Here is a 19112-nt window from a genome sequence, read left to right as displayed (position 1 = left end):
AGTGAGTCTCTTGTAGGCAGCATATGTAGGGGTCTTATTTTCTTATCCATTCAGCCACTCTATCTTTTGGTTGGCGTGCTTAATTCTTTTTCATTTCAGGTACTTGTTGATAGGAATGTAGTTTTACCATTCTTTATTCCTGTTTTTGATACTTTTTTTCTTCTTAAAGTACTCCCTCCAACATTTCCTGTAATACTGGGTTGGTGATGATGAATTCCTTTAGCTCATTTTTATCTGGGAAGCTCTTTATCTGTCCTTACACTCTAAATGATAGCTTTGCTGGATAAAGAATTCTTGGTTGTAGATTCTAGGTTTTCATTAAGTTGAATATTTTGCCCCAAGCCCTTTTGTCCTGCATAATTTCTTGTGAGAAATCAGCTGCCAGTCTTATGGGTGCTCCCTTGTAGGTAACTAACTGCTTTTCTCTTGCTGCTTTTAAAATTCTCCCCTTGTATTTAACCTTTGGCATTTTAATTATAATGTGTTTTGGTGTGGTCCTCTTTGGGTTCCTCTTTCTTGGGACTCTCTGAACTTCCTGGGGCTGTATGTCTATTTCCTTCACCAGGCGAGGGTAGTGTTCTAACATTATTTCTTCAAATAGTTCTTCAAATTCTTGTTTTCCTTCCAGTACGCCTATGACATGAATATTTTTACCTTTACTAGTTTCCCACAGGCTTCTTAAATTATTATTATATTCTTGGCTTCTTTTTTCTTGCCATTCTGATTGAGTGTCCTTGGCTTCCCCATCATCTATATCAGTGGTTTGATCCTCTTCCTTATCACTCTGTTTATTCCATTTAATATACTCTTCATGTCAGATAATGTGTTCTTCATTTCTGACTGGTTCCCTTTTATAATTTCAATTACTATTTTTATGTTTTATACGTCTTTGTTGAAATTCTCACTGAGTTCATCTACTCTTCTCCTAAGTTCATGGAGCATCTTTATAAGCAGTGTTTTGAACTCCACATATGTTAGATTGCTTGATGTCGTTATTCCTGGATCTCTGTTATGTTCTTTCATATGGTTTATGCTTCTTTGTCTTTTCATTTGGACTTCCTTTCTCTGTCTGTTTCTATGCACTATGCAAAGCTCCTAAGTTTTCTTGTCTTATTAGTGTGGATTTGTTTAGTAGGCATCTAGTGGCATGGTCTTGAAAGGGGTTCAGCTACAGGCCAAATTTAGCCCAAGCCTGTGCCCCTCTAGGGCCACCTATTAAGGTTCAGCAAACAATCCACAGGCTCTGTGCTTATAGTGCCCCAAGTAGCCACACCAGAAACCAAAGCCAGCTGCCACAAGTGTGAGTCTTGGCTCTGCTCATCAAGGAGCACCTTAGTCCCTGAGGACACACCTGAATGTGGCTTCGGTAGGGACATGATTGAGGGAGGTGAGGTTTCAGAGAATCCTCTAGGTTGAGTGACCTCTGTTATCCAGTTTGATGACATCTCAGCTATGGCAGCACTGTGTCCTCACACTGGAAGTGGGGAGGGCTCAACAGAGGAACAATGGATACCATGGGCACTTTTGTCTGCTAGAGATCCTTGCCTCCAGTCCTCATTCCACCCACTCAGTGTCCTCCTGTAAGCCTCTGCTGCAGCTGACCTGGTGCTGATGCTCAGAGCAAGTGAGTCCGTCACCATGAAAGTCCACTTTTGAACATGGCCCCTTTAAGAGGTGTCTGCAGCTGCCAGATGCCACTGCTGCTGCCACAGCCTCTGTCCCACTCAGCTTCTGGGGACTGAGCAGCCTCGCATCCTTATCCTGTCCTACCTCTTCTTGTTGCAGGGTAATTTCTTATTTTTCTCCTTAGATGTAGGGCTCGTTCATCTAGATCCCAGGTGTTTTTCCTTGCTGTTTGCTTCATGTTTCTGTCACAACTTTGATTCTGTCTCAAGAGCCTCTATCGTCTATACCATTTTCTTTCTTCCCCACCCACTGATTTTAGTCTTGCCCTCTGGTACAATACAGAAGATCCCAAACCCTACTTGATAAGGATTTGATGACAGTCAACATAGCCTCTTCAAATCCCTAGTTTCTTCAACTGTTCTCCATGCGACACTCTTTTCACTCACCATTTTTCTCACCCTGGATTCATGAAAGGCTCTCTAACAGTGATGACCAGAGATGTGTGCAACACTCTGAAGTGGACTACCTGGGCCACTGCAGGGGCATGGTGAGCTACTTTGCTCCTTCCTCTGGATGTTATTAGACTGCGTTGGCTGTTTTAGCAATCCATGTCACTGTCTGCCCATATTTAACTTGTGGTCAGCTCAAATCCCCGAGGACTTTTTCACATGAACTTCCATATCAAACCATGTCTCCATCCTGTGGCCTTTGTGAAGCCAAATATTTATAAAGTATACACAGCACTTGGTGTGTGTCCCACTTTCCAAGTTCTAATCACTGATGGACAATGGGATCAAATACTTCTAGGCCAGAAAGCCTAGGTCTAAATGTTGAACCTTGAGCTAAATGTTCTTCCATATTAACTTTTTTCTACCTAATATATTTTGATCTATATGAAAATTAAAGATAATTTCTATAAACTGATGGAGCTTAATGGTTTAAAATATAGCATATGTGCATTGGGAAGAGTGGCACTTTTTAAGTGACTATTGCATCCCAGTCATGTTAAGTGCTTTATATACACTGGCTTATTCCCTCTGAGAGAGGTGGGGCTGTCAGCCCTGTTTTATAGACAAAGAAACTGAGGCTTAAGAGTTTCCATTGTTATTAAAGAGCTAGGATTTGAACCTAGTTCTGACTAACTCCAAAGGCCATGTTCTTTCATTTACACCAGTGGTTCTTAGTCTTGGCTGAACATTACTATCACCTAGGGAGTTTGAAAGCAGATCAACACCCAGGCTCCATTCCAGGCCAATTAAACCAAGAGTTCCTGGAGGTGGGGTCTGGGCATGAGCAAGTTTAAAAGCTCCCCAGGTGATTCTAATACATAACAGTAAAACCACAGCTTTCTACCATGCCATTTCCTAGGTATATTAGTCTGGTATAGATGTGAATCCAACTATTATGATCTATATATTTTTAGCACTTGTTGCTTCAAAAGGAAAGACCGAAGTTATTGAAGGCTCTAACATCAAATGAAGGGTGATAGAGAGACCTAAACTTACCTGCAGCTCCCCCTTCTGATGGGGGAGGTGAAGGCGGCCACCTAAACTCTGTTCTAACTTTGACCTATTGAAGCTTCCACAGTTCATTTTTCTGAACCATGTACTTTCCTCCTGACCATCTTTAGTTCCAAAAGACATCCCCGGTTATCTATTGAGTGAACAAACTACGAGTGTATCCTAAACATTTTTAGTTGAGGCAGGGCATTTCTGTGTTCCTTTAACTTATGAGGATGAAAGGTTGGAATATTTTTCCTTCTGAGTAGGCTGCCCAAGATGACGAATCCCTAGTGGGGGTATTTTGCATAAGTATCCGAGAGGTTTGCCTGGAGAATGAGACTGCATAGTTTTCTTCCTGTATTTCTCTTACATGAGAGAGCTCCTTATAAAATATTTTCAAAATTGGGAATGAACATGATGCAACTGAGAAAATAATTTGTATATTAGCAAGAGGTACAAATCCCCAAAGAGTCCATTGGAAAAATAAGAAACTCCAAGTCAATGGAAAGTTGTAAAACCTAGTACTGTGAGAACAAAGGACCCAACCATATGGAATAAGTTATCAGAGGCAGGGCAAAGGAGCCCACATTAAAACAGCTTAGGCTCAAGAGAGAGACACCTAGGTCTGTTCAAGGAGAAGTTAGAAAGTGTTGGGGATGGCGAAAAAGCTGAAAAATATGCTTAAAGTAAATCCTCCAAAGATGGGAAAGTTAGGCTAAAAGGCTTCTTCCTGTTCTTAATATGCTTTCTATTTTTCCTGGAGGTAGGCAAGGACACTCTGGTTAATTTGCTTATTACCCATGGCTCCCTGTCCTTCTTCCCATGCTGAAGTAGATTCTTTTGTCTGCAAATCTTGGATGTGTTTCCTGTTTTAAAAGCAGTCGGGGTTATGTGAATAAAATGTCTATCTCCTAGTAACCATAAATATAATCTCCTGGAGTCAAAAAGAGTCTCTTCTCATAGCTTTCCTAGAGTCTCAACTGTAATAACCCCTGAGAAGAAAGGGCTTTCCTAGGGCTATTTCTACACACACAGATCAAATGCTGAGGAGAATGCAAATGATTAGATACCTAATTTAGGCCAAATACACATATTCCCTTGGACTGTGAAGAAAAATAAGGCCAAGAGGTTTTCCTTTTTCTCTCTATTCTTCTTCGTTTCTTTCTTTATTTCCATTTTTTTTTTGCGGGGAGGGGTCTTTCAAGGAGTCAGGTAATCTAATCTCCACAGATCTCCATTTCTTCTCAGTTTGCTTGGGCAGACACCACTAAAAGAGTCTTGGAAGGTAAACATAATATGTCAACACATTCAAAATGTTTTCCTCACATGGATCTCATCTCACACTTCTTTCTAGCACTGGAGTCATGCAACAGCTCCATGGGAAGAAGGGCTCAAAATAGCAAGTAGTAAACAGAGCCAGGAAGCCTGTTGCAGCTTTGCCTTGTGCCAGCCCTCAGCCCAGCTCCTCTTCAGAGGGAAGCCAATTCTTTCCATCCTCATACAACTAAGCCAGGCTACAGGGTCAAATAATCAATGGCAGGTGTCACACCCCATAATAAACCTGAAAGAAACAAAGAGAAGCATACAGAAACTCAAGGTTTGATTGCTCAAGGAGCAATGTTGCCTGGCACATAACAAAGAAGTCCTGTAGGTGGGACTGGATCGTTAAATCCCAAGCGCCCTTGGATCAGCAAGGAAGGTGAGAGGCAGAACGGAAGGGGCCCCAGGAACTGCTAAATCTGTGAGGCTACAGGCAGAAGTGACTGGGCGGAGACAACTTCAGTGTTTATTCAGCTTACAGCTTTCATTTTTCCTAAGTAATTTAAATGAGTTAAAGGAAAAAGAAATATTTTACTGGATTGAGTCCATCATTAAATATTTGGGACACACACTGAAAGGTAAGAAGCAAACTCCTGCAAAGAAATGATTGCTGGAATAAGGGAATTGGCTACCAGAGGAGGCCTGCGACAAAGGCCAACAATGACCCGAGAAAGAGAATTGAGAGCAACAAAATGATCCATGAAGGTTTTGGCATTTTCATGCACTCCTGGAGAGTGGCTCATCAACTTCGCCTAAGAATCTCCAAACAACTCAGCTGTCTCCACATTTCCCAGCCTCAGAAAATGCAAATGAAAAGTGTGAAATGAATATTTCAATACTGATGTCTGGGGCTTTATACTGCAGTTTGGGGGTGCTCCAGACACAATTTGCCCTAATCTTCAAGGCTACACAAGAGCCAGGTATATCTCTGAAGTACAGTTTTTCTTAGCCATACTTGGACCTACACTCTCTTTCAGCCTAAATTGTTGTGTAAGAATGGATTGGAGTCCTTGATCTCCTTTGCCTCAAAAAAAAAAATCAAAAACAACAAAAAAGAGAAAACCTACCTAAAATACTCCAACTAGAGACTGACCAATTTTTCAGCAGAAACTTCACTAGGAAAAGAAGGGAGCAACCAGGACAGTCAATGGAATTTACTCCAAAGCTGGAAAAATTATCAAAAGCAAATTTCCTATTTTGGAGACCATAGACCACTCCTTTGCTTCATGATGGCCACTAGTGCTCAACTGGAGCCCTGAGCTTAGAGACCAGTGGGAGAAAGAGATGACAGATGGCTGTAGGAGTCCTCCTCCAGTAATCAGGAACAGAGGCACTAACTCAGAGTCCACTTCTGGGAGCCAAGGCTGAGTAGAACACATGGAATGGACTAGGGCTGCTACAAGGAGGGGAGCAAAAGAGTAGGCCCAAGAATGGTGAAATCTGAACCCTACTGCAAGTAGAGGCCAGAAAGTATACCAAAAGCAGAGCAGGAGAGACTCTAGAAACAGTGGTATTTTTATGCAAGCCTCTGCTTCCAGGCCCCTACCCATTCCATGGATAATAGGGTGCTGAGAAGGATGCACTCCTGGTTAGGACAATAACATCACCAACACATTATTACCTGTTGACAATTCTGAAGTATTATCCTCATGCCCCTAGAAAAAGATCACAGTTTAATTTGAGGTAGTACATACAGAAAAGCACCTAACACCAGACTAGAAATGGCCTGCTCACCAGCATACATTAGAGGAGAGCTCAGCATTATTACGGGGCTATTTTCATGGCAAGAAGCTCATGTGCACCTTTAATCCTGAAGGAGCAAGATGAAATGCCTTTCAATCCTACTCTGAATCCATTCTTAAAATTTACCTTAAATGTTTTATGATGAGGGATACAAAGTCTTAGCACACTTTCTAAGGATTTCCTCTACCGAAGCCATTTGTAAATGTTGCAGGGTTTTAGAAGTACAGGCTTAAGCAAAGAAAATAAATTATGCTTTTAAATCCCAAGTAGCACAGAGCTAGCGGGTCCCACTGGAAACATCTGATGGGAAGAAAAAAATTTTCACTTCCTCAAGTCTAACCAGGAGTTTGTTACTTCATATTGGGAAACCATTAGCTACAGGGCTTTGAGATTTCATCTCAAAATACTCTAGGAAACACATTGTTCATTTTGGGGTCCTGTTATGGGTTGACAAGGAGTAGGTTAGAGAATGAGTGGTGGACTCATAAAGCTGAATGAGCATGGGCAGGTCACCACACTCTAGTTACAGCCTCCTTGGATGTAAGCTATGAGAGCTGAACTAGAGCAGGAGTGTGCAAACTTTGTCCGGAAAGGACCACATAGTAAATAATTTAGGCAGTGCGGACCGCATATGATCTCTAGCATATTCTTTTTTTTCATTTTTAATAGCTTTATTGAGATATAATTAGTATAGCATCCAATTCATCCATTTAAACTATATAATTTAGTGTGGGTGTTTTACATTCATTATGTTCTGCAACCATCACCATAATTGATTTAAAAAATATCAACACTAAAAAAAAAGTCCCTATGCCCATTAGGAGTCAGAACATTTCCCCCCATCATTCTCAGCCTTAGGCAACCACTAATCTACTCTCTATCTCTGTATGTTTGCTTATTCAGTTCATTATACACATATGGAATTATAAAATATGTAGTGTTTTGTGAATGTCTTCTTTCACTTAGCATGCTGTTTCAAGGTTTATCCATGGGGTAGTATGTACCAGTACTTCATTCTTTTTTAGGACCAAATAACATTCTATTATATTGATATACCATACTTTGTTAGTGTTTCATCAGTTGGTGGGCATTTGGGTTGTCTCCACCTCTGAACTATTATGAATAATGCTGCTATGAACATTCATGTATGATGTTTATTTAGACCTCGGTGTGTTCAATTTTTTTTTGTGTATATACTTAGGAGCAGAATTGCTGGGTCATATGATAAATTTATATTTAATATTTTGAGGAACTGCCAGATTGTTTTACAAATTGATGGCAACATTTTCCCATCCCACAAGCAGTGTATGAGAGTTCCAATTTTGCCACATTCTCACCAACAGTTGTCATTATCTGTCTTTTTGATTATAACCATCTTAGAGCGTGTGAGGTGGTATCTCCTGTGGTTTTGATTTGCATTTCTCTAATGATCCATCACGTTGGGCATTTTTTTCATGGAGTTATTGGCCATTTGTATATCTTCTTTGGAAAACCATCTATTCAATCTTTGTCTATTTTTAAATTGGGTAATTTCTTTTTTTATTGAGTTGTAAATATTCTTTTATATTCTAGATACAAATCCCTTATCAGATATATAATTTGTAAATATTTTATCCCATTCTTTGGGATTAAAAAATATCCTTTAAAAATGTATACACAACTCTTAGGTCACAGGCCTTACAAAAACAGGCTATTGGCAGGATTCGACCCATAGGCCACAGTTTGCTGAATCATGATTTAGATCGTGAGTTTTCAAACTTTTTTTTACTGGTTTTAGTGAATATCTGTTGTTTTACCTTCCTAGGAACTCCTTTCTCTGGTAAAAAAATCTAGATTTTCTTTTAAGGAGCTACTTCTCCCCCATTGCATGCTGTTTTAGTGAGAATGTCAATGAAGATCTCTTTCCTTTCTCTGAACCAAGCTAAGCCAGTCACTTTTCAAAGACTATAGATGTGAAGCAAAGTACAGTAACAAAGGGAAGAAGACCAGTGGGAGCTGATTCATCCCAGGAGAAGTGGCCTAATAAAACTGTCCCTGAGTTCCCATATCTGTAATCACTAGAACTGCCCTGTTTCTATTCTTTCTGAGACCTGGCAGTTTAGCTTTTACTGCAACTATTCTCATTTCCTTCCAAATAGCTCTACCCCCGCTTCCTTTTGCTTGTTATCTGAGTCAATCTCTATTGCCTCTACCTAAATGATACTGCAATCAATCCCTTCTCCAAGCAAGACCATACACTGAGCTTCAATCTATAAAACAAGTAAAAGTTGGGTAACTTTGGCTGAACATGGGTGGAGCCCAAATAATTTTTTGTGAAGCTTCACCCATTGTAGTCCCTGAGGCATCTTCTTGTCACTGTGGAATAATATAAAAACCTCTGAATGAGATACAATTAAGGTACCTTCCAAGTCTGATACATTAAGATTTGATAATTCTAACAAGTGGGTGAGAGATGGTGAATTGGAGGTCAAAATAAATCTGATTATTTGGGAGTGGTTATACCAAAGGATGTCATAAGAGAGGATAAAATCAACAATGCAGAAAGGGACAGGCAGGGTTCAGGCAGCTTCCAAACCACATGAAGCTGCTGAATCAGGAAACTATGAGCAAATTAGATAATTTTATTTCGAAAGTAAGTAGGTAAGAATGTGAGCCAAGAGTTTTTCTTTAGAGAGGAATAAAAGAAAAAAAACTAAGCAATCTAAAGAAGTAAGCACTTGTTAACCAAAACACACACACACACACACACACACACACACACACACACACCCCCTACAAACCATAATGTGAGTTTAGCTTTCTTTCTACAAATGGTTCTATAAAAGTATCATCTTTTCCCAGAAATAAGTCCTCACATCTATAGTCAGATGAGTTTTGATAAGGATGCCAAGACCATTCAATGGAGAAAGGATAGTCTAGTCAACAAATAGTCTGGGGAAACTGGGTATCCACATGCCAGAGACTGACGTTAGACCCTTACCTTATATCATATATAAATTGTATGCTTAAAATTAAATAGATATAAGACCTAAATTTAAGAGCTAAAACTATAAAGCTCTTAGAAGAAATCATAGAGGAAATTTGCATAACCTTGTATGTGATAATGGATTCTTTTAAAATTACACCAAAATCACAGTCAACAAAAAAAAAATAGATAAATTGAACTTCATCAATATTTAAAACTTTTGTGCATCAAAGGACATTATCAAGAGTGTGAAAAAGGAACTCCTATAGCTCAACAACACAAAGACAAACATCCCAATTAAAAAGGGCAAAGGACTTGAATAGGCATTGCTCCAAAGAATATATACAAATAGCTTATGAGTATATGAAAAGACACTCAACAGCATGAGTCATCAGGGAAATGCAATTCAAAACCACGGGAGATACCACATCATACCCAGTAGTATGGCTATAATAAAAAAAAGGAAAAAATAATAAGTGTTTGCAAGGATGTAGAGAAATTGGAATCCTCATATATTGCTGGCAGGAATGTAAAATTGTGTAGCCTTAGTGGAAAATAGTTTGGTGGTTCCTCAAATGTTAAACATAATATTACCATATGATCAAATAATTCCACTGCCAGATATATACTCCAAAAAATTGAAAACGAGGATCAAACACATATTTGTACACCCCTATTCATAGCCACATTATTGACAATAGCCCAAAGATGGTAACGACTCAAGTATCCAGCAACAGGTGAATGAATAAACAAAATCAATAAAATGGAACATTATTCAGCCTTAAAAAGAAGTGTTTTAAATATATGAAAATTTTTAATATATGCTACAACTTTGGGTGAACTTTGAAAACATTATGCTAAATGATATATGCCAGGCATAGAAAGAAGGCTTGTATGATTCCACTTATATAAAATATCTAGAATAGGCAAATTCATAGGTACAGAAAGTAGATTAAAGGTTACCAGGGACTGGAGGGAGCGAGTATGGGGTGTTGTTGTTTAATGAGTACAGAGTTTCTGTTTGGGGTGTTGAAATATTTTGGAAATGATAATGGTGATAGTTGTACAACATTGTAAGTGTAATTAATGTTACTGAATTGTATGCTTAAAATTTCTAAAATGACATTTCTGTTGTTTTTATCACAGCAAAAATAGTAAAACAAAAGTATTATCTTTAATCTATTCACCCATTTGCATGTAGTAAATGTAATGGTGAAGAGGATTTGAGAAGTTAAGGAGCAAGTCCCTGGGTCAATTGGATTAAGAATTTCTGAACAAAGAAAGGAGAGAAAGGAGACCCTAATTATGAGGAGCATATATCAGGAAAACAAGAATTCCATCTGTAAAAGGAGAGAACAGAAGACATGGCTTCTCTGGGACCCCTGTTAACCATCAGTCTGGAGGAAGTACTTCAAGTACACCAAACACAGCATGGAGTCCCTAAAGTGCTTCCAGTCCAGTCTCTGAGGACCTTGCTCTCAGTTCTTTTGGCAGAGGGACACTGTGAAGCTTAAAGCTACCATTTGGCCCAAACAAGACTTGTGAGGCCAGACCAGTAAAAGGTAGCCAAGAGCTACCTGTAATCATCTGGGGGACCCACTCTTACATGATTTCAGGGCCCACACCAGAAAGCACTAGCAGGAGATATAGTGAGACAACTAAACCACAGAAGAAACAAAATTCCATGTGGCTACCAAACAGGAATATAAACCGCTCAGGACTCATGGGACAGCGAGAAGCCCAAGGGTTAGAGATCCTAATATGAGACTGGGTGGGGCTCAGAGTTATATGCCATATGCCCTAACTATGATTTGACTCTTTGCCATGGATAAGCCAGCACCATTGCCAGGGCATGTTTTGTGAACATGTTTAGCACTGGTTACTACTCAAGCCCTGGACTGTCCCATTATCTAAGGTAGCCTGGAAAAATAAGTTACTATATTAATTTTCATCTGTACCTCAGATGAAATGTGTAATTTTGTATTTGTCTCATGAGACCAAGTGAATCAGAGTCAATATGTGTTTCTCTCCCAGCCCCTCAATTTCACTATAGGCCAAACTCCACAACTTAGCTACCTGCGCCTGCCCGTTTGGGACTATTCACATCCTGGGAATGCTTCTTATAATACCAGAGAATATAATGAACTTTTAGACAAAACTGACATTTAGTCTGCATTCTCTAGGTGCTCTAATTTGAGTCTTGTGTTTGCTGGGCCAAATGCTTGCCTGGATCCCTGGCCTTCTCTCTTATCCTACTGTATGGTTCTCATGGAACTACTTCCCATTTCCTTCTCCTTTTCAGTTTTGGAAAGAGATCCTGTAATGTCCAGCTGTTGTCTCACTGCCAACCCGCACCACCAGGCTGATGTGGACCCTTATCTGGGCTCTCTGGGCTTTGCCTCATTGCCTTATATATACATGTTGCCATGGGTGTCTTTATTCTAGTCTGTCCACCTGCTTCAGAAACCCAGCTCCAATTTGACTGAAAGGTTCATGTCTCCCATCCCATTCAATGATCAGCAGTTTCCTATGGTCCGAGCTATGACAGAAGGTACCTTCTTGCTCCTAGTGACAATGAAACGAAGGTATAAGCTCAATCCTTTTATATAGAAAATGGATCTCTTAAAGGTTGTTCCAGGAAGCCAAAAATTACAGTGGTGGTAGACATCCCAAGAACACATTTTACCCATCAGTTACTTTTGAAGCTAAACATGGTCAGAAAATATTCGCTGGTAACAGGGATGGTTTACCCGAAAGACAAATTCAACCCATCCTTAGGATTCCTGTGAAGCTAAGGCACCTCAGAAAAAGTAGTTGAAAGCATTTGAGATTTGACATTTCAAAAATAGAATTGAAGTTAGTCATTGTGGGAAAAAAAAAACAGAACTTCGTTGGGCTTCCTTACTTTTATTTTTAGTTTAATATTGTTTTTAGTTGATTTACATACACTGCTAGGAGACATCATAATCTCCATGCCTAGATCTCTAAAGATTTTTATAAAACCCTGGATGTCCACTTTGGTATAGAGTTATATGGATTCCTCATAGTCCCTTTGGGGGCCACCTTGGCAGTGGGGACCAGGGAGAAAAAAAGACTGAGTTCTGAAATTAGTCAGGTCTAGGTTGGGACATTTACTTCAGGCCTTATCTTGGGTACAGAGGCTAAATGATTGAAATTTTAAAGCTAAAGCAAGGTTAAGACTAACAAACAGCCAGCCAGGTTCAGGTTTCAGCAAGTCACTGGAAGGCAACCTAAGTTCAAAGAACAGGCATTGATTGGCTCTACTTTTTTTTCTTTTTATAAAGAGCTTTTATGAAAAGAAAGTTATTTTCTGTGACTCATAAACAGAAGATCTCCAAAGCTCCATTAGGTTTCTATACAATTATGTTAGAAAAACTTGATGAGAAAACAAATAATTCCCTGCTTCCTACAAGTGTATCCACATACATATGTGCACTCTGTAAGAACAGGGTGAAGGAATAGTGTTGATGGTCAAGGAGAGAAGGGGGTTAATTATGATTAGTATTAGAGCCTCTTCATGTACACCAGGGAACCCCAATTTGATTTTCTCTTTGATTGGCTGCTAGGCACATGGCAAGAGCATTTGTGATGTTGCCATATATCTAGGAAAGAGCAGCTCATTCTCCAACCCATAGGTGTCAAGTCGGACTGCTAAGAAATTATAGAGGTGAGCCATCTAGAGCTTTTTGGATGTGGAAAAACCAAGTGACCCTCTGTATCAGGAATAGCTGAGAACAGGTAGTGCCAAATGAGACCTCACAGCACCATGATAGAAAATAGACATTCAGAAAGGAAGACCCAGGCCAATGTCCAAGAAAGACTCCAATATTTATATACGTTTTTACTTGACTTCTACATGTTGCTACAGCATCACAGGAAACAATTTTTTTTTTGGTAAACATGAGAAATGTGGCCTCCAAAGATGTTAATTGTATATATAGGTTCAAAAAAACACAACAACTGCAGTATCTCCAGCACTGTATTCCTATGAGTTGTTTCTGAGGGTGATATCAACCATTAGTGAGCCCAAGGGAGCCCTAGGTTTACTGCAACCATCCTCCACCCAGTTTTGGAGTCTGGCCTGCTCCTTCTCTCCTAGGGCTTCCTAAAGGAAAAGTACATGTGAGAGAGTCCTAGAATTGGGCAGCTCTGAGCAGCCAAAGTAGCACAGGGAGATTAGATCCTGAGGAAAACAGATTAAGACAGGCCAAAGAGACAATCAAGGGAGGAGAAAGGTCAGCTTCACCTACTGAGGATGGATCCTGTACTGAGGCCCAGCTCCCACTCCAAGAACAGAAGTAAAGGAAAAGAGGCCCAAGCTAGCTAAGGCCCTGCATCCACATAGCTATCCGGTCTTCTACCTTTGGCCCATCAAAGGTCCACTCAGGCCTATCCTATAAATTCCAAGCTCATATATTCAACTACCTTTTCAACTTTTTCACTTAGACATCAGGTAATTTTTTCAAATGTATGCCAAAACCCAAAGTCTTGATCATTGTCTACCTCATTCCCCAAACCCAACCATAATTTTCTCAATCTCTCTTAACATAACTCTATTCTTCCAAAAGCATTGATCAAAGACCTGGGCATTATTCTTGACTCCTCATTTTCTCTTAAATGCTATATCCAATCCATCAACAAATACTGTTTGCTTGACCTCCAAACTATATCCAGAATCTGACCACTTCTCATCTCTTCCATCTCTGCTAGCCTGGGCTGGATCACCATCATCTTTAGCCTTGATTGTGACAATACCCCTCTCCATGCTTCTACCTTTATTCTCCTACACTCTATTCTAAACACAGCAGCCAAACTGATCCATTTAAATTGTATGTCAGATCATGTCACTCCCTCTGCTCAGTACCCTGGCGTGGCTCCCCATTTTATTCAGAATCAAAGCCAAAATCCTAACTCTGGTCCAAAGGCCCCACATGTTCTGGCCTCCCACTGTGCCATTTTATACTGCTTTCTATTTCATATATTCCACTCCAGTCACAATGACTGCTATATTTTTTCTTGAAAATGCCAGGCACACTCTTACTTTAGAGCTTTTACACAGGCTGTTCCCTCTTTCTTGAATTTTCTCCCCGACCCCAGGTCTGCATGGGTTACCCTGTCTCCTTTTTCAGTTCTCCACACAAATAGTACCTTATTTAAATGACTCCCTTACTCCCGTATTTAAATTTATAACACTGTTCCTTTTCCCTGCTTATTTTTCTACATAGTGATTATCATTTATCATTTACTTTAGCTTTATTCCTCTAGTAGATTTTGGCCTTGAGATGGGAAAAGTTAGGCTTCCTTCTCTGCAAAAGGCATTTCAGGCCACAGCAAATAGGAAATAGGAGTAGGGAAACCTACCTTTCCTCCTGAAGTATTCCTCAGTGTCAGCTGTCTACTGTGAAGCCAGCCTTTTCAAGAAGCTTGGGGTTGGGTGAGAGTTGGCCACCACTATTCAAGACAAATCACAACTGGGAAGGACTGAGATAAACAACTTCTAGGCTCCTATTCAGTGGATTATGGGTTCAGGTAGGCCAATTCTGGGCTCCAATACTACTGACTTATTCCAAAGTCTAGTTTGTTTCCTATTTCCACGTGTCTATAAATTCTTTTGGAGAGGGGTCCTTTTCTGTTTTTTTTTTCACTGCTGTATTTCTAACATCTAGATCAGTGCTAAGAATATAGTAGATGCTCAATAAATATGTTAGCTAAATGAATGAATGAATGAATGAATGAATGAACTAGTGAAATGACCAAGTACGCTGGAGTGAACTTGCTACTCGCCCGTCTCCTAATCAAAGCTCTTCCTACACTTTTCTCCCCAATCATGTTGATTCTTCCTGGCTTGGCTCCCTCAGTTCTCTTCTGTCTGTGTTCTGCTTTATGCTACACCTTTTCCATGTCTTCTCCTTATTATCAGTCCCTAAACAAAGTCCTGCCAAGACTTTCAGCAAAGTTGGTAGGGATCTTGAGAATAGTCTTCATATCCTGCTGGCTTTAGTGTCAGGTGACATGATAAATGCATTATATACATTTTACTTATTCCATAGAACTACTCATGGATCTACATATCCAAACAAAGCCAGCTACTCTCCACATGTCTTCAGATTGTGCCTCTTCCCTCAGACCAAGGGAGGGGGTGCTTTCTCTACCCTTTGCACTCTGATTATTTGGCTGGCCAACTCTCTAACGTTGGACTCACCTTCAACAGTCCCACCTAAATGTCTTCATGAGAAAGATCTCCTAGAGTCCAACTCACTCTACTCATTTGTATTACCCAAATTCTGACTTCTCAGAATGCCTTGCACCAAGCACACCTCGGTGGTGACCGTAGAAAAATTGAGGCTTATAATTTCAGCTGTCAATTGTAGCTAATTTCTTAGAACTCAAACTCTCATATTTCCTTCTGGTAATCTAGCCCACATCACTGTGTAGTACCTTCTCTGTATATTCTGTCTCTAACCAAAGATTTAAAAATCTTTGCCTGGGAATGGAGTGAGAAGCATTTGTAGAAATATTCAAAACATGCATCTCTGTTCCTCAATGAGAAACAAAGCTGAGGATGTGACGTTTATAGGACATGTCAGTGGAAAAGATTATTTTTCTTAAAATACATTTGTTAAATGATAGGTAAAACAGCAAACGGATGGGAACCTACAACTGGGAGACATCACAGGAAGAGGGAAATATGATTTTTATTATGAACATATGCGTTTTATTATTGCTCCCAGTGAGGATAAGGATTCAGAATCTGCAGCTGTAAAAGGCAAAGAGAGAACAGTATTTTTAGACCTGTCATTTAAAAATATACCTTCTCTGCATTGCTATAGCATTTCTCTAAACAAGGCCCACTTGGAGCCTGAGCACAGACAAATGACTAGGAGGTAGTTTCACTTGCCCTCACAAATGTTGACTAAAATAGAGCTTGGATTATCACTGCCCCACTCAGGACCAGCTCATTTCCCAGGCTTGGGCATTTAGGCCACTCTTGTTCCCATCTTGAACCATGGAAATCATCAATGACTACCGCATCTCCCACAACTCTAGTCTTACTTGGTACCAAGTCCTGTTGATTTTCTCTCAAAAGGTCTCTTTAAATGAGTATAAACATGAGAAGTTTAGTGAGGCTGCCTATGTGCTATAGATATACTTCCTTTCATCTATACCATTTCCTCATGAGGCAAGCCAAAGGATTAGTCCCAGTTTACAGAAAAGAAAACTGAGGCTCAAGAGGTGAGGTTTCGTGGTTACATAGTTCATAAATGGTGAATGGGGAGTATTTGAACCCAGGTGTGTCTGGCTCCAAACCCCTTGCTTGTGCCATAGGCAGTGCTGTCTCTCTATTTTCACAACCCCCAGCCTAGGGTAAGTGTTAACCACTGAATGTCTGTAGTGCTGCAACACATCCCAGCCCAACAATTCCAATTCCTAACACACAGAACCATAGGCATCTGCTATAAATGCTTCTTTATTGGCATCCCTGTCTTTCTATGGTCTTCTTTATTGTCTTGGGATCATATTCCAAAGTCTTCATTGTGGCATTGAACACTCTCCCTCAGTCCACATTTACCTCCGACTGTTCTCTAAAAATTACTCTCCTTCATCCTCATTGACCCTGCACTGGCCATGCTCATTCCTCCCTTAGCATCTTTGTTCATGCTGTAATCTTCCACCTAAAATGCCTTTCATCCTCTTCATCTCTTTCCCAAATGTTAACGTATGACTCCACAGAGACGTGAACCCTCTGTCACTGTGAAATCCACTACTTGAGTCTATGCTCTGTCATAACTTTTTCTAATTATATTGTGTCTCTCTTCTTCCTCACAAAAAAGTAATGTACTACTCTCCTCTGGTGCCTGGTACCATATTGCACACAGAATAGGTAGCCTGTTTTGACTTTACTCTCTAAAGTGCATGCTAATGGGGTTTCCCAAAGAAGATGGCTTATGTAAAAAGATATGGAAGCAACTACAGTGTTCACAGCAAAGCCAGCATCTCAACAACAGTCAGAGCTGTCTGTTCAGAGAGCTGAAAGCACCGGATTAGGCCTTACCATAAAATGATTTGATCTGTTTGTGCCCTTAAGTTAAATGGTACATTCTCCCTAGTGGCATCTAGAACCAAAGGCCTGGCACAAGTGGGTGTGACAGGTACTTCATTATTGACATGTCATCGCCTACATGGGACTGCCAACAAGAGGGAGATTTCTCCAGCCACTTTGCAAATGACTGAATTATGGGTTTACTCAGTCTTTCATGCTGCCAAGCTCAACATTTTGGTTTATTCCTCTAGTTACTTTTGGCATGGTTTCCACACTGAAGAAGTCAGAAGTCTCCCAAGCTCACATCTCCCTAGGGACTCTAAAATATACCTTGCCTTAAACTTAAGATTTTCTTTGGTTCATAGGAATCTCTCCCCTTACTCCTGCCCATCAGCCCAGTCCACTCATGGGGTCTTATGCCTGCAGAGAACATTGGAGTTTATACCCACATTTTGGTCCTGTTTTCAAAAGTTTTCTTAGCGAAATATCATTTTTGGAAACGAGTCTGTCAAGATGTCATTTCAGGCAAACATCCACTCTTCAACACTCCACACAATAACAAACAGCCTGCAAAACCCTTCAGTAGGACTTCAAGAACTGCTATTTGGAAGGGAGGTCAGGAAGTAAAGTGTAATCATCTGGTGTTTAAAGGGCTGCCCTATGGGCTGTGTGCAGATGTAAAAAGCCATGACCTAGCATCTGAGTATCTTCTCTTTATTTTTTTTCAGGACTAATTGTTGGCCACTGTGGCAGTGAGTCACCCAGACCTCAATTAACACTGGAAATGCTACTCAAACAAATTGACTGTTTATCAAGGTAAAGGGCCATTTTCACTAACTACTTTAAGTATTTATTTTTAATTAGCCAAAGTGCTAATCCGCTTAGCATTTCTTGGCATAATTGGTGCTGAGAGGTCTTTGAACCTTCAGATGGTCCCTTTTGTTACCACTTTCCAATTCATGCTGGATCCTTGGGCATTTCGTAGAAATGGATTAATACCTTTGTTTCCTAAAACTGATATGAAAACAAGCACTTTGACTCCTGAAGTGTCTCAAAAAGAAGATGATGTTAACGATAGTAGACTATTCTCAAAGCAACTTTCATTGAAAGAGTGCAGTGTGTTTCACAAATGTTAACTACTTAAATTTCCCAACACACCTGCATCTTGAGTAAGTGTCATCCGGATAGCTCTTCCTGGATGAAATGTAGTCCCATCTAGAGTAAAATTCCCATGCGAAAGCTATATTTGCTAGACTGCAAGTTGATGAACAGTTTTTGGTTAACATCCAAAATTTTGCTAACAGTATATCGAGATCTTCATTGGAGGTCCTATTAAATCAAAATATTTTCTTTTTACCCACCTAATTGGAAAGATGATGCTTCTTGGCCTGTGTTTCTCAAGTGTAACTTATTATTTGTAAGGTGCCTTCATTTTACCACTGACTAGTATCAAATGCAAGAACAGGATGTGCTGATGGCTGGGTGAGGATTCCAGCCAGCACAAAAAGGTGAAAGCTAATTGAATTCATTCTGACTTGATTGCTAAAAATTCCCAAGTTGTCAACAAAGAGAATTGAGAATTCTACTATATCACTACTGCTACCAGCCTGGATAAAAAGGGATACAGCTGGATCTCAAGACCTAAAGCTCAGTAAGGCAATCCATTACAGGTATAATAAAGAAAAAGTGACTAGAGGGGAGACAGATGAGAAACTTAGCTGAAGGACATCACATCTGACATGAGTTCATTTTCCCTTTCCATCATTCAATTAATAATTGAATTCCCCCAGTCTGACTTACTTTCCATCTAAAGGTACTTTCCCTGAGACCCTTTCAACAAAATAGCAAGACTGCAGAAGCTCAGCATGAAGTGGATTGCTAGGGTATTGACTCA

The sequence above is a fragment of the Rousettus aegyptiacus genome, unplaced genomic scaffold (assembly GCF_014176215.1).
Source record: "Rousettus aegyptiacus isolate mRouAeg1 unplaced genomic scaffold, mRouAeg1.p scaffold_m13_p_9, whole genome shotgun sequence".
In the NCBI taxonomy this organism is placed as follows: domain Eukaryota; kingdom Metazoa; phylum Chordata; class Mammalia; order Chiroptera; family Pteropodidae; genus Rousettus; species Rousettus aegyptiacus.
Note: the sequence above shows the minus strand (reverse complement) of the source record.